The sequence below is a fragment of the Sminthopsis crassicaudata genome, chromosome 1 (assembly GCF_048593235.1).
Source record: "Sminthopsis crassicaudata isolate SCR6 chromosome 1, ASM4859323v1, whole genome shotgun sequence".
In the NCBI taxonomy this organism is placed as follows: domain Eukaryota; kingdom Metazoa; phylum Chordata; class Mammalia; order Dasyuromorphia; family Dasyuridae; genus Sminthopsis; species Sminthopsis crassicaudata.
Genome location: NC_133617.1, coordinates 132,885,171 through 132,901,850, shown reverse-complemented (window position 1 = coordinate 132,901,850; position 16,680 = coordinate 132,885,171).

Here is a 16,680-nt window from a genome sequence, read left to right as displayed (position 1 = left end):
ATGGTCCTTTAAAAATTTTTTATTTTATGGCTTTTACCTTTCAGTAAAAGATTTTTTTATTCATAGTCTTCTGATATTTTACTTTCTCCCCAAAATAGCCAATTACCACTGCTGCTGGGAGAACTGATTGTGAAAGCATTCCAAAGCAGAGTTTTCTCTTGTCATGTAAATGAAAGAGAATTGAACCAACTTCAGAACCCCTGAGAAGAGCAGGCACCACAGGACTAGCTAAACTTGGTGGGGGAAGCTGGGCTTTTCTTGGCTTTCAGAGCCTGTGCTAGTACATTGGAATCGAATGTCTTTAGACTCATAAAATTATTCTTTTCTGTTCAAGAAAACAATGAAAAAGCTTTCTTTTTCTAAATAATTTGAGGTAGCTAGCTATGTGACAATGGATAGAGTGCTTGCTTGGAGTTAGGAATAATTAAATTTGAATGCTCTCTCTGACATTTAAGTGTGTAATCCTGGACAAATCACTTCTCAAACTCAGGTTCCTTATTTACAGAATGGGAATAATAATATCACTTATTACACAGCCTTATTGTAAGAAAAAAAATGAAATAACATGTCACATATTTTATGAACTTTTAAAGTGCTCCATAAATACTACTTTTAGTTTATTAAAAATGCATTTTTAATTTTTTATTTATTTTGGTTTTAGGGATAATATATATATAGGGTTTTGGGGTATAATCATATATAATTAATCTGTTGTCACTGAAATTTCAGAATTGGGAGGTAATTTGGTCTAAACCTGTAGTAAGACAACCATCTCTGCAATATCCCAGATGAGTGGTCATCTAGCCTTTCCCTGAATGCTTCTAATAACAGGGAGTATGAAATCATAGAAAGACCACCACTTCTGGAATCAGTTTACCAGAGTTCAAATTACACTTCTAATTTCCAGTTGACATGAATTAGGGCAAGCCACTTAATCTTATCACTTATGATATGAGATGATTGGACTAGATGATGATCTTCATCTAGTCCAATTATCTCATATCATATCATATGATTTTATGAGTCCTTCCCTTCTTTTGGACAGCTCTAATTCTTTAAAAAATTGCATTATACTATGCCAAAACCTGACTTCTTCTCATTCATTCCCACACTTTGAAGGAACACAAAACAAGCTGACTTTCTCTTCCACCTGTCAGCACTCCAAATATTTGAAGACAACTACAAGGTCTCTCTTGGATCGTTAAGTGGAATGGTGGAAAGTGTTCTAGACCTGGAGTCAGGAAGACTCATCTTCCTGATGATGTAATATAGCTTCTAGGGGAGGCAGCAATAATTTTGAGGTCCCCTGACCTTAGGGTGCTTCTGTTCTAACAATCTATCAATGATTCTAAATCTTCTGGCTTTGGAATTTATGATATTGAAGTCCTCTGATCTAAGAACACTATTGTTCTGTCAATGATTATAAAAGTCCTCTGGCCTAGGAATATAATAATATTTCTTCCTTTAGACTTTAGGGAAGATATATTAGGGATCCTGGGACTATTGTTTTAACAATGTCAATGATTTCAAGTCTTCTGGCCTTAGAATAGTCCTACAAACTTTACTGGCTGTTGGTCAGTGATAACCAAATTCTTGAGACCACTCCTTGGTTCTATCTCTAGGCCATAAAATTAGCATATCAATTACATGAACTGGTTAAATTTGTCTCTTTAATCCAGGCTCCTTGATAAATTCTCTTGGAATCTAGACCACATCTATTGGCGTTACAATTACAATAAATTTTGCCCCTTGACTTGGATATGGGTTCAAGCGTGCAATTTTTTAAAAAAAGCTTTTTATTTTCAAAACATTTGCATGGACAATTTTTCAACATCAACCCTTGCAAAACCTTGTGTTTTAATCCCCCCTCCCTTCCCCTTCCTCCCATCCCTCCCCTAGATGGCAAGTAATTCAATATATATTAAACATGATAAAAATATATGTTAAATCTAATACATACATATTTATACAATTATCTTGCTGCACAAGAAAAATCAAATCCAAAAGGAAAAAATGAGAAAGAAAATAAAATGCAAGCAAACAATAACAAAAAGAGTGAAAATGCTATGTTGTGATCCCCACTCACTTCCCACAGTCCCCTCTCTGGGTGTAGATGGCCCTCTTCATCATAAGATTATTGGAACTAGCCTGAATCATCTCATTGTTGGAAAGAGTCTTGTCCATCAGAATTGACTATCGTATAATCTTGTTGTTGCCATGTACAATGATCTCCTGGTTCTATTCACTTCACTAAGCATCAGTTCATGTAAGTCTCTCCAGCCCTATGAAATCATCTTGCTGATCATTTCTTATAGAACAATAATATTCCATAACATTCATATATCATAACTTATTCAGTCATTCTCCAACTTATGGACATCTTCTCAGTTTCTAGTTTCTCGCCACTACAAAAAGTTCTACCACAAACCTTTTTTGCACAAGTGGGTCCCTTACCCTTCATTAAGATCTCTTTGGGAAACTTTGGAAACACTTCTGGATCAAAGGATATATACATTTTGATAGCCCTTTGAGCATACTTCCAAATTGTTCTCCAGAATGGTTGGATCAGTTCAGAACTCCACCAACAATGTATTAGTGTCCCAATTTTCCCACATCCCCTCCAACATTAGTCATTATCTGTTGCTGTTATCTTAGCCAATCTGAAAGATATGTAGTGGTATCTCAGAGTTGTCTTAATTTACATTTCTCTGAGCAATAGTGATTTTAATTTCTTCATCTGAAAATTATCTGTTCATATCCTTTGACTGCTTGTCAATTGGAAAATGACTTGAATTCTTATAAACTTGAGTCAATTCTCAATATCTTTTAGAAATGAGGCCGTTGTCAGAACCTTTGAATGTAAAAATGTTTTCCCAGTTTATTGCTTCCCTTTTAATCTTGTCTGCATTAGTTTTGTTTGTACAAAAACTTTTTTTTTAATGTAATATAATCAAAATAATTTATTTTGTGTTCAACAATGAACTCTAGGTCTTTGGCCATAAATTCCTTCTATTTCCAAAATTCTGAGAGGTAAACTACCCTTTGTTCTTATAATTTGCTTATGATATCACTCTTTATGTCTAAATCATGAATCCATTTCGACCTTAGCTTGATATAGAGATATGGGTCAATCCTAAAAGCTGGGGTCTTTGGGTTTGTCAAAAACTAAATTACTAGTCATTGATTATTTTGTCCTGTGAACCTAACGTATTCCATTGATCGACCACTCTATTTCTTAGCCAGTACAAAATGGTTTTGATGACCTCTGCTTTGTAATATAGTTTTAGGTCTGGTAGAATTAAAGCCTGTAAATTCTTTTGAGATACCTTGTGATATTGGTCTGGAACCCCAACCTTTTGGGATCTCTTCCCACCCTCAACACTGAGTTCACTTATTAGTTATATGACCTTTGATAAGTAACATTGCACTATTTGCCTCAGGTCTTCATCTGTAAAATGAATGGGAGAAGAAAATAAATGGCAAGCCATTTCAGTAGCTCTGCCAAGAAAGCATCAAATGGGGTCATGATGAATTGAACATGATAGAAAAATGATTAATAACAACAATAATTAGATCTCTTTTATGAATTTCTTTTTCCCCCAGGACAATTATCTCCAGATTTTTATTTCACATTGTTTCAGATACTTCTATCTGGTTGCCCTATTGTGAAGACTTCTGGTTCATCAATATTCTTCCTAAAACATGACGATTGGGATAAAATTTGGCATTTCAGCTAGAACCTGGCTAGGAATGAATGAATTAATGGAAAAAAACATTTAATAAACACTTTCTGTGTTCGAGGCACTGTTCTAAGCCTAGGGATACATACATACAAGCCAACTTGACAGTTATTATCCTCAAAAGAGATTACTATGTCAAAAATCTATGTATATTCTTTCCCCAATGTATGATAGTTCCCCTAAAGGTACATTTTGTAAATGATCAGGAAGTGACTTGATAGTTTGGATCCAAGAAAAAAAAAGTAAAACCTTTCCATCAGAGTCCAGGATCCCAGGGGGCAGTTTGGTAGTTCTGTTAGGAGGATGATAATGCTGTAGCTGTTGCTTATTGCATTTATTATCATTTTAAAGTTTGCAAAGCATTTTACATATTATCTCATTTGTTCCTCTTGACAATCCTATGAGGCAGGTTCTATTATTATCACCATTTTATAGATGAGGAAACTCAGACTGAGAGATGTTAAGTGGCTTATTCAGAGTCCAATATGACTTACTTGATATAGACATTTCCTATTTTCAAGAACCTCCATTTCAAGGAGGATGCCCAGGTCCACCTTATCTTCAGTTGTGGTACTGAACTTTATCATGTCAGAAAGACCTTTTAATGCTCAAAGTCCACCTCCACCCCTGGACTATGGCTCATATTGGAAATTTGAGCCTCTTCTTATGATTGGCTTGTTCTTCCTAGAACCCCCATTTTAAGGAGGCAACCTAAGCAACCAACCAAGTCTGCATTGCTGACTTATTTCCATAGGCCTTTCTCTATGATGTCCAGATGTCTCTGTACTTTTTGCCCTCCCTCCTCTTTTTTTTAACCTCTCTTTTGTGTGTTATTTTCCCCATTAGAGTAACTTTCTTAAAGGCATGGACTATTTTTCTTTCTGCGTGTAGTTATATTTCCAACACTTAGCATAGTACCTGGCACATAGCATTTAATAAGTGCTCATGGACTTGTTGACTTGATGTCAATCTTTGAGGAAAAAAATCTTTTAAATTTAACTTAAAACTGAGCAGTTGTTTTCAATTCTGAATTCTCAGATATATTCATGACTGAAAGCAATTCACAGATTTCTTTGTAGTATTTTGATTGGAATTGCGTCACCTGAATTATGGCTTTTGCTATTACTGTAAAAACATGGTAACCTGACAAAGGGAATGAAAAGTCACAGCAGAAAATTGAATCTGGGGATCTGTTTGTGTGGGATTTCTATTTGGCAAATAGAAAAAAGGAATTGGAAAAATTAGAAGAGGAAAAATGGGCTGGCTGGATGCTTTGGGGGATTTCTTTAAATGCTACCATTTACCTACAGGGCAGCACTTCTCAGAGAAAATTCTCAGGGACATTTGTTTCTGGTTCTCCATAAGGGGTTCCCTTACCTTGGAAATGAACTATAAGGCACTGGGCTGTGAGACTCATTACTTGAGAAATCCTTAAAGAATAACATCAAAAAGTTTCAGATGAGTTGCTGCTAGAATGCTGGCTCTGGAATTAGGTGGACCTGAGTTCAAACTTGGCCTCAAGCACATTAGCTCTGTAACCTTGGGAATGTAATTTAACCCTGTTTGCCTCAGTTTCTGCATTTGTAAAATGAGTTGGAGGAGGATACGTAAAACTACTCCAATATCTGTGCCAAGAAAATTCTAATGATTGATAGTACCACCATCACTAACAAAAAAGCATTCAACAAGCATTTATTAACTGCTAGGTATTATGTTAGGCATCGAGGATACATAAACATAGGAAACAGTTTCTGCCCTCTAGGAGTTTACATTCAATCAGAGAAAGCAACATTGATTAACATGAATTTATTCCCCACCTCCCCACTACTTCATTCTTTTATATTATCCTTTTATATTCTTCATCTGTCTGTGATAAACCTGATTTTTTTCATCCTATTTTAAGCCATTGGTTTTGGGGACATTATTAATAATAACTGATTCAAATATGTATAAGAGCCTTATATGTTCTCTCTATAGAAAAATTTACATGAGTTAGCATCAGAAGTCATCCATTTCAAACTGCTCATTTTTAAAGGAAATTAAGTAAGTTTCCCAAGTTCACCAAGGTAGTAATCTTCGTATTGAACTTAAGCCCTTTGATTCCAAAGAGGATTTTTTCCCCTACTGAACTGTACTGCCTATCCTAGGAAGTGATGGAGAAGCTTCATCACTTTATAATATCTTTCTGAACTATCAGAAAAAAGTCAGAAATGTAGGTGCTGCCTGAGAGGGACTAATTTCCTTTAGGATGGGCAGATGTAGTGTCCTGGGTATACAGAGACAAATAGTATTTCCTTAACTCTTTAGGATAAGATGGACTCCTAATCCAGATGGAACCTGCCTTACAAATATTATTGTTGCTTAGTTGTATTCGAAGTTTTCTTGGCAAAAAACTGGAGTGGCTTGCTGATTTCTTCTCCAGCTCATTTTACACATGAGGAAACTGAGGCAAACAGTTAAGGGATTTCCCCAGAGTCATATAGCTAATTTAGTGTTTGGGGCTGGATTTAAATTCCTGACTCCGAACTCAGTTTTATTCATTGCACTACCTAAATGCCCATTATACATGCAAGACTCTAAATATAGATTCAAGATTCACTGACAAAATATACATTTTTCATTATCATTGAAAGGTTCTGTGATCAAAGCACTCTTTTCACATTCTAAACTTGACCAGAACATTTTATCCCCTGGAAATTTAGATGAGTCATTTCTAGAGATTCCCTGGAGACAGACTTCTATTCTCTAGCTCACACTGACACCTGGTGGAAACATTTTTCTTGCCTTTCAACTGAATTTCATTTTAATCTGACTCCGACTTCCTGACTCCCTGGCAAAAGGTGAAGATATTCAAACTTGATCCTGAGGACAGATACTGCAAAAACTAAAAATAAAAAATACTGTGAAATATCATGTAGCTTTCACTGTTATAGCGACATCACATATTTCCTTCCAACTGCAGTTTTGAATCTTGAGTAATGGAGTTTATTGGGATCACAGAATCAGACCAGTCAATCAACTGGCAAACCATAGATTTTGAGCTGAAAGGGATTTAAATGCTATCCAATCCCTTTTCTTCCTTCTACAGGTAAGAGAAATGAAATTCAGAGAATTCAAGAGAAACTGTCAAAAATGGGACTTGAATCCATGAATTCTATTCTGTGATACTATACTGATCTTTACTATTAGGGCTGAGAGGGATCATTGAGTTCATCCAGGTATAGGATCCCAGAATTAGACCTGGGACACACTTCAAAGGCAATCCATCTTGATATCATTTTACAAATGTGAAACTGATTGACATCTATACAAATTAAATGACCGACTCAGAGTAACACAGCAACAGAAGTAGGTTTTGAACCCCAATTTTTGACTAGAAAAAAGTGATTCTTCCATTGTGCTCCATTTTTTACAAATGAGGATTAGGAATGAAATCATTTGTTTGAAGCTATACAACAGAGCCAGAACTTTATTTCAATACTCACTTTTGCCTAAAGTAATATTTAGAATATGTGCTGATGCTGAAATAATCTTATTAGTCCATTCTGTTCTAGTTCCTCTTCCTCTCCCCTTCCCCCAAGCCTGAGAGGAGGAAAGGTTGTTCTTCCCACTGAAAAGGTCATGTTTACTACTTTGAACAGCAGGATCAGCTTTCTCTACCGTTCCAGTCTCCTGGTCTCATGATGTTTGCACAGATAATAGCAGGCACAGAGACAAGTGGATGATTTTCTTCAATTTGTTAATAAATTCATACCATATGGGGGATAGTCTAACAACCTTGTTAATTTCTGACAAAGATACACCTCAAAACTTGCTTTTCTATTTGAGGGCTTCAGTAGTTCTACTGGGAATTTTTAAAGCATTACCCTGTGTGTTTTCTTATTACATAAACCCAGAGGATTTGACATTTAGGATAGAGATGACTTCCTGGCAAGCAGCTTTATGACTAAGTGAGTCATTCTGAGACAAGTACTAAGAGATTGAAGTTTGGCTTGGTTTGGAGCCCGGATAGACTAGAGTTTTAATTAATCAAGCAGAATCCCTCTACCCAAAGGATTGTTGTAATTAAAACAGGCAAATCTATCTAGTTAGGCTTAGAAAAAAGGGACAAGCAGACATTGAAAGAACAGTTGGGCTCTTTGAGAAAAAGGCAGAGGTCATAGTTCATACCTGGTATCAAAAAATTCAGTTTCCCAATCTGTAAAACCAGGTTGTTGTATCAGATGACTGAAGGTCCTTTTAAGGTTGAACTATTTATTAATAGTTGATATTTTGACTATATATATTTGGTAATCAAGAATGTAATTCAGGCAGAGATTCCCCATGTCTCCCAACTTCCACACTCTTTTTCAGTAACCTTTTGTGTATTGTCTTCCCTAATTAGGATATAAGTTTCTTGAGGACAGGGATTCTGTCTTATCTCTAGCACTTAGCACAATGACTGACACATAATAGGTACTTTATAAATGCTCATTTTCTTCCTTTTTTTTGAAGCCACATTTTCTTCCTAGGCAGTCTCATAAAGTTCCATGGTTTTAACTGTTATAACTATATAGAAGATCTTAGCTTCCATAGATTCAATTATTATCTCTATGTAAGTTTTTCTAGATCTATTTGTCCAGCTCTAATTTTCCCTGACTTCCCTTGCCTCATCAACTGGCCATTGGTCATCTCAAATTCAACATGTCCAAAGTAGAACTTCTTATCTTCCTCCACTTTTACCTTTTCTGAACTTCCCTATTATGATCTAAGGCTGTGATATCAAATGCAGAGATAGGAATAAGTAAGTAGTATATTCCTGTGAGCTGCATATTGACTTAGTTGTAAAGTGTAATGTTATTTATATTTTATTGTATTTTAATTTTGTAAATATTTTCCAATTATATTTTGATCTTTTTAGATCTGCCATCTTCCTAATCGCACAGGCCTGCAACTTTCATATTAGTCATAACTCTTCACTCTCATTCCTCTCACATATCTAATGTCTCTGAAATTTTTCATTTCTACCTTCGCAACTTCTCTCATAGGTTATTCCATTCATATAATTGCCACCCTCATGGGAGTTCTCATCATTTCAGTCCTGTTTCTGATCCTCAGATTCTTCTTTGGTAAAATGAGAGGGAGAATGAATTCTGAGAAGACTTCCCCTTCCAAGTCCTTTAAATCTATGAAGCCTACTCTCTCTCTCTTTTTTTTATTATAGCTTTTTGTTTACAAGATATATGCATAGGTAATTTTTCAGCATTGACAATTGCAAAACCTTTTGTTCCAATTTTTCCCCTCCTCTCCCCCCCCACCAGATGGCAGGTTGACCAATACATGTTAAATATGTTAAAGTATAAGTTAAATACAATATATGTATACATGTCCAAACAGTTATTTTGCTGTACAAAAAGAATCGGACTTTGAAATAGTGTACAATTAGCCTGGGAAGGAACTAAAAAAGCCAGAGGATAAAAATAGAGGGATTGGGAATTCTATGCAGTGGTTCATAGTCAGCTTCCAGAGTTCTTTCGCTGGGTGTAGCTGGTTCAGTTCATTACTGCCCTATTGGAACTGATTTGGTTCATCTCATTGTTGAAGAAGGCCTCGTACATCAAAATTGATCATCATATAGTATTGTTGTTGAAGTGTATAATGATCTCCTGGTCCTGCTCATTTCACTCAGTATCAGTTCATGTAAGTCTCTCCAGGCCTTTCTGAAATCATCCTGCTGGTCATTTCTTATAGAATAATAATATTCCATAATATTCATAGACCACAATTTATTCACCCAATCTCCAATTGATGGACATTCACTCAGTTTCCAGTTTCTGGCCACTACAAAGAGGGCTGCCACAAACATTCTTGTACATACAGGACCCTTTCTCTCCTTTAAATCTCTTTGGGATATAAGCCCAGTAGTAACGCTGCTGGGTCAAAGGGTATGCACAGTTTGAAAACTTTTTGAGCATAGTTCCAAATTGCTCTGCAGAATGGCTGGATATATTCACAATTCCACCAGCAATGTATCAGTGTCCCTGTTTTCCCACATCCCCTCCAACATTCATCATTATCTTTCCCTGTCATTCTAGCCAATCTGAGAAGTGTGTAATGGTATCTCAGAGTAATCTTAATTTGCATTTCTCTGATTAATAATGACTTGGAGCATCTTTTCATATGGCTAGAAATAGTTTCAATTTCTTCAGCTAAGAATTGTCTGTTCAATATCCTTTAACATTTATCAATTGGAGAATGGTTTGATTTCTTATAAATTAGAGTCAATTCTCTATATATTTTGAAAATGAGGCCTTTATCAGAACCTTTGACTGTAAAAATGTTTTCCCACTTTATTGTATGAAGCCTACTCTCAACCAATTGTAAAAGAACTAGGCGTGGGGTCAAGAAGATCTGAGTTCAAATCCTACCTTAGACACTAGTTGTTTGATCCTGGGCAAAACATTAATATCACTGTGTGCCTCAGTTTCCTCTTCAGTAAAATGGGATAATAATAGCATCTAAACTGCCAGTTATTGTGAAGATAAAGTAAGTTAACATTTGTGAAGCACTTTGCAAACCTTAGAAACACCATTTAATTATTAACTGATCTATATATGTATTTATCTTATTCTATGTATGTATGCATGCATTTTATTTTATATACCTATTTGTCTGTCTATCTAGCTATTCTGTCTATTTATTAATCTATCTTTTTATCTATCTATATTGATTGCAATATATTAATCCCTCAACCAACATTTATCATCCATTTACTATGTTTTTTACTGGATACCAAGTTAATTATTGTGAATAAAAAGAAAGAAAAAAAAAAAACAGACCCTGACAATAAGAAGCACACCATCTAATGGACGAAGCAATATGTAAATGACTAGGTACAGAATAAATAGAAGGCAATTTGAGAGGGGAAGACATTAGAGTCATTCATGATAAATTACAAAGATACCCTCTAAAAGTGCTTTCTTGAATCTAGGAAGGAAAAAGTTATTATACACTTGGGGATAAAAGAAAGCTTCTTGGGTTTGATAGTATTTGGGCTTAACCTTAAAGACTAGGTAAGAATTCTACAAAAGAAAAAGAGAAAGGAGGATGTCTTGGATATGGGCTATGACATGAGTAAGCTCAAAGAGGCAGGAAAGCTCAAAACATTTGAATTTAAAGCACAGAGAAGTTTATCTGCACCCAGAAAGGAGTGATATGACACATATTTTAGGAAGGTAATAGAATGCCGTACTTAACTAGCAGATAGAAGAGTTTAAAATTTACTTTTAAAACAGACATCAAATTTTTAGAAAAAATAGAGAAATTACCAGATTTGTGCATAAGGAAGATAAAAGTGGTAGTGATTGGAGTCAAGGTAATATGTAATACCAAAGCATAATAAAGTTGTTTGCTCATTTTCAGTTATTTCCCACTTTTTATGACTCTATTTGAGGTTGTCTTGGCAAAGACACTAAAGTAGTTTTTTATTTCTCCAGTTCATTTTACAGATGAGGAAACTCAGGCAAAGAGGGTTAAATGACTTGTCTAGAATCACACAGCTAGTAACTGTGAGTAAGTAGGTTTATGTTTGTTTATAGCTACGTGTAAAAATAATTTTTAACATTCTTTTTTGAGTTCCAGATTCTCTCTCGCTCTCTCTCTCAACTCTGAGTACCATCTCAAATCTATCAGATTTATTGGAAATTTTCCCACTTTTCTTATATCCCCTCCAACATTTATCATTATCTTTTCCTGTAATCTTAGCTAATTTGATAGATTTAAGGTGGCATCTCAGAGTTGTTTTAATATGTATTTCTATTGATTTAGAGCATTTTTTTCATAAGGCTATAGATAGCTTTGATCTCTTCTGAAAATTACCTGTTCACATCCTTTCACCACTTATCACCTGGGGAAGGACTTGAATTCTTATAATATGACTTAGTTTTTTATATAATTAAGAAATGAGAACTTTATAAGATAAACTTGTGAAAATCTCTTTTCTCTCTCTTGTCTCCTCTCCTGTCATTTTCTGCTTTTCTTCTAAACTTGACTGCATTGGTTTTGTTTGTACAAAAATCTTTTATTTTGATGTAATCAAAATTATCCATTTAATATTTTGAAATGCTCTCTATTTCTTTTTTTTTTCAGTTATACATTCTTTCAATATATGTAAAATATTCCATGCTTTCCTAATTTGCTTATGATATCACTGTTTATGTCTAAATCATGTACCCATTTTGATCTAACTTGGTATATGGTGTGAGATGTTGGTCTAGTTTCTGTCAAATTGCCCAGCAATTTTTGTCCCGTGCTGAGTTCTTCTCCCAGGTAGATTTGAGTATTTTATATTGTCTGTGGCTATTTTAAATGGAATTTCTCTTTCTATCTCATTTTATGGACCTTGTTGGTAATACATAGAAATGTGGATGATTTGTGTCAGCTTATTTTATATCTTGCAACTTTACTGGTTATTAATCGTTTCAACTAATTTTTAGTTGATCTTTTAGGATTCTCCAGGCATACCATATACAAATAATTATAGTTTAGTTTCTAATAGTTTATTCTAGTTCTTTTAATTTCTTTATTTTCTCTTACTGCATCTATTACAATAATGAATTAATAGTGATGATAATGGGCATTTTTACTTCACCCCTGATCTTATTGGGAAAGTTTCCTAGTTTATCCCCATAAATGATAATGCTTGCTGATGGATGGTTTGAATAGATACTACATATCATTTTAAGGAAAATTCCATTGATGCCTATGTTTCTAATAATGTTTCTAATAGAAATTTCTAATAGAAATGTGTTATATTTTGTCGAAGACTTTTTTGCATCTCTTGAGATAATAGTATGATTTTGTTGTTTTCATTATTGATATGGCCAATTATACTAATTGTTTCCCTAATATTAAGCTACTCCTGCATTCTTTCTATAAATCTGTTGTGATACAGGAATCACTTGCCAGTGGCTGCTGGATGTTATGGTAGCTACCTGCCAGTGGCTGCTGGATGTTATGGGAGCCACCTGCCAGTGGCTACTGGGGGTCCAACTCAGATCAGCAGAATGGATGCCTTCATATGAGAGGATGATAATGATGATGATAATGATGATGATGATGATGATGATGATGATACAAGAAGATTGAGAGGCAGTTGCCTTCTCTGACCTCTCTCCTCTTCCCTCTGCCTCCAATTTATTTCATTCCAGATCCACACATTTCACCCATATGTCAGTAAAGGCTACTTTGCAATTCCTTCAGATGTTATGATGTACAGTTATTGACCTGCCCCTTCACTTAGGTATGGTCCTTAACATAAATCCAACCTAGTTATGATATGTGATATTAGTGATGTATTGCTGTAATCTCCTTACTAGTATTTTACTTAAAATTGCGCATCAATATTTATTAGGGAAATTGATCTAAAATTGTCTGTCTCTGTTTTTGTCCTTCCTGGGTTAGGTATCATAACCATATTTTGTATCATCAAAGGAATTTGAAAGAATTTCTTCTTTGCCTATTTTCCTAAATAATTTATTTAGTATTGGAGTTAATTGTTCTTTAAATGTTTGGTAGAATTCACTTGGTCCTGTGGGTTTTTTCTTAGCTCATTTATGGCTTGTTCAAATTCTTTTTCTAAGATTGGTTTATTGTAATTCCTCTTCTGTTTATTTGCACAATTTATCTTTCACAAAATTTTATCTATTTCACTTAGATTATTCACTTAGATTTATTGGTATATCAAAGTTGGAACTTTAGAGACACAATCACATTAAGGATCAGGAAGTGGCTTTTAAATGTCACAAGGCTTTTCCCATTATGCAAGATGAATGGAGATAGTTATTTCATAAAATATGATATAGGTCAAATGTTATTTATAGTGTCCTATTGGCTACAAAATATATTGGTAAAGAAATTAGTTACAGAGTATATTTTAGTTTGATGAATGGGATTTTGTATCTAACCAAAAGCCATTTTTTTTTCAAAGTAAATTTTACTTCTAAGCAGATGCTAATATAGGTGATAGTATTAGTTTTATTCATTCAACAAATATAAGTACCTGACTTTTCCCAAACACTTGGTTTTGTGTTAAGCAAATAAAGACAAAAATGAAGCTATAACTGTCCTTATATAAACTAAACTACATTTTATGAGAGAGAAGCAGAAACAATGTGTACATAGAAAAGTAACATATAAAATATATAGAAAATAAATTCAAAATGAATTTTATTGTTTGGAGGAATGGAATGTATATATATATATATATATGGGAATGCTGGTAGAAGTATGCTAACAAGCTAGGGAATCAAGGTAAATTTCATTAAAGAGATATCATTGATTTAAGTTTTGGTAGGTGACAAGTAATTAAGTATTCTATTACATATTTTGTTTTTAAATTAATTTGTCAAATAGTATCTTTGTGTTATAATGATCAATATTCCATGGGCTCTGCAGGGCTTTGTAATGGCATTCTAATATTACTGCTTCCCTTCCATATGCTGGAGAGAGCTGTCCATGACTGTAGTTCATATGGAAGAATAAAGAAGAGGGTAGAGCTAATTCTGTATAGACCATTTACAAATTAGTTATTTTCAATTCAATGAATATGACAAAACATGGAAATCTCTTTGCTCAAGCTTAGTCTCTTTCCCCAATCTAATTAGTTTCTGGCTTTTCTTGATCCATTTTTTTGGACCATTGACGCTGCCTTCTCCACTGGATCTAGATGATTCATTGTTCTCAATGACTATATGCAGGCAGTTCTATAAAGTAAGTTGTAAAGTTCTGTTGTCTCTTAAGTTATAATCCTTCTCTGGGAGGAGGTTTCTTTTCTCTGTGAATCCTTTTCTCTGTGAGCAGGTTTCTTGGGAGGCTTCTGGAGCCTCCAGCCAGCCTCTTCTTCTTCCTGAATCCTGGCTCTGAATCTCCTCCAGCTCTTATCCTTGACCCAATCCAGAGTGTTTCCTTTCAGACTGCCTTCTTCTTTTATCCTCACAGAGAATGGGCTTGTGGGAACTCAGGGGCTTGTGGGAAATACTTCAACCAATGAACTTGCTCCTTTTAAAGATTATGTAAACTCCTTTTCAGAACTTCTTTTAAAGGTGTGAACTAAAGATGTGAACTAGAGAATTATTAAGTACAGACTTAGCACTTAGTAAGAACCTAACAGTAAGTCTCTTGCTTTCTGCCAGACTCAGCATTCACTAAACTGTCAATGGACTTCTGTACACTTTTACAACCAGCTGTTGTTTCTCGCTTTTCATGATCTTGGGTCACTTCTGACCATTTTGCCTCATTTATCTCCTGCCTATCTAACCTGTCTCTGACGCACCAAATTCTGTTAGACTAAAGTCATCACTGAGGCCAAGAAGAAAATGGAAAATAGTTGATAAATAAGTTTTCATTAAGGGAACTCAAGGGCTTATTTTAAATTGTTGAATATGTATGGCTCTTCATAATGGCTGAATGAATGAAAAAATCATCTTGCTACAGTTTGTACCATATATGGCAACCTAAAGATGTACTCATGCATGTGTGAAGACTTATTTTCCATCCCATATATTGTATTACCTTATTGTCTTATGTAAAATTGAAATGTTAATAATGCATTATGAAAGAATTTTTAAAAAATTACTTTGGCAGTAGTATGTAGGATAAACAGAAGAGTGAAAAGACACGATTACTGTAATCATCTAGGTAAGAAGTGATGAGGGCCTGAACTAAGGTGGTAGCTGTAGGAATAAAGAAAAAAGACATAGCGGTAGAAATGGCAAGATTTGGCCATTGATTGACTATGCACAGGAGGAAATAGTGAGGAATCCTTGAAAATGCCAAAAGTATAAACCTGGGAGAGTGGAAGGATGGTGGTTCCTTTCACAGGAATATTTTCTAATTAGCTGAAATGGGGAAGAGAGATATAGAATGATAGTTTGAGGGTATAGTGTGCTTATTTTTAAGGATATGAGAGACTTTGGCATGTTTGAAGGCATGTTAGGGAAGAAGCCAGTAGATAGGGAGGGACTGAAGATTTGAGTGGGAGGAGAGATTCCATCTGATGGAGAAGATGGGAAGGGATAGAATCAAGGATATGGATAGGAGAGTTGACTTTGGCAAGAAGAGCTACTTCTTGTCAGAAATTAGAGATAAAGGAGGAAAGAGTAGGAAATGATGTTAAAGGGTTTTGAGATCTCTTCCTCAAATTCTCTTTCTAGCTTGTTATTAAGGAGATGTGACTTTTATAGCTAATGCCATCTCCATAGACACTCTCTGATGATAAACCCTAATTATCCCTTTCCCCAACATGCATACAATGAAGAATTTTATTCTGAAATCTCTTTTCATTTAACTACTTATTTATCCAATTATCTACACATTTATATTTATTTATTTATTTTTGAGGTTCTCATTTCAACTATTTATATCACCTGGTCTAAACATGTTATTATCTTCCTCCTTCTTTACAGTCTTTCTACCTCAACATTTGCTGTCATATTTGGGGAACATTAATATCCATGTTAATATTCTCTTACATATCCTGGGCTCCCAGTTCATCAATTTCTTTAGTTTCCATGATTTAATTCTTCAGTCCATGTCAATCATCTACAAGTGGTCATATTTTAGATCTCATCATCACCTAAAAACTGCAGAAACTGCATGATCTTAAATTGTGAAATTCCTTTTCTCTTTCCCAAAACTTTCTGGGAAGCTTCTTAGGCCCTTAATCCCAAATCTCTCTGACTTCTCTGGGAAACGTGTCTCATAAATAATTTCCCCCTTTATCTCATATAAACAAGAAAATACCATAGATGTACTTCAATGTCACAAAGAACTGGACACAAAACAGTTGCCTATCAAGCAGTGATTAAATAATTTTTGGCATACAAATATGAAGGAATTTTGTTATAGTTAAGGGATGGTGAATATGGGGGATTTACAGAGATTTGGAAAGGTTTGTCTGAAG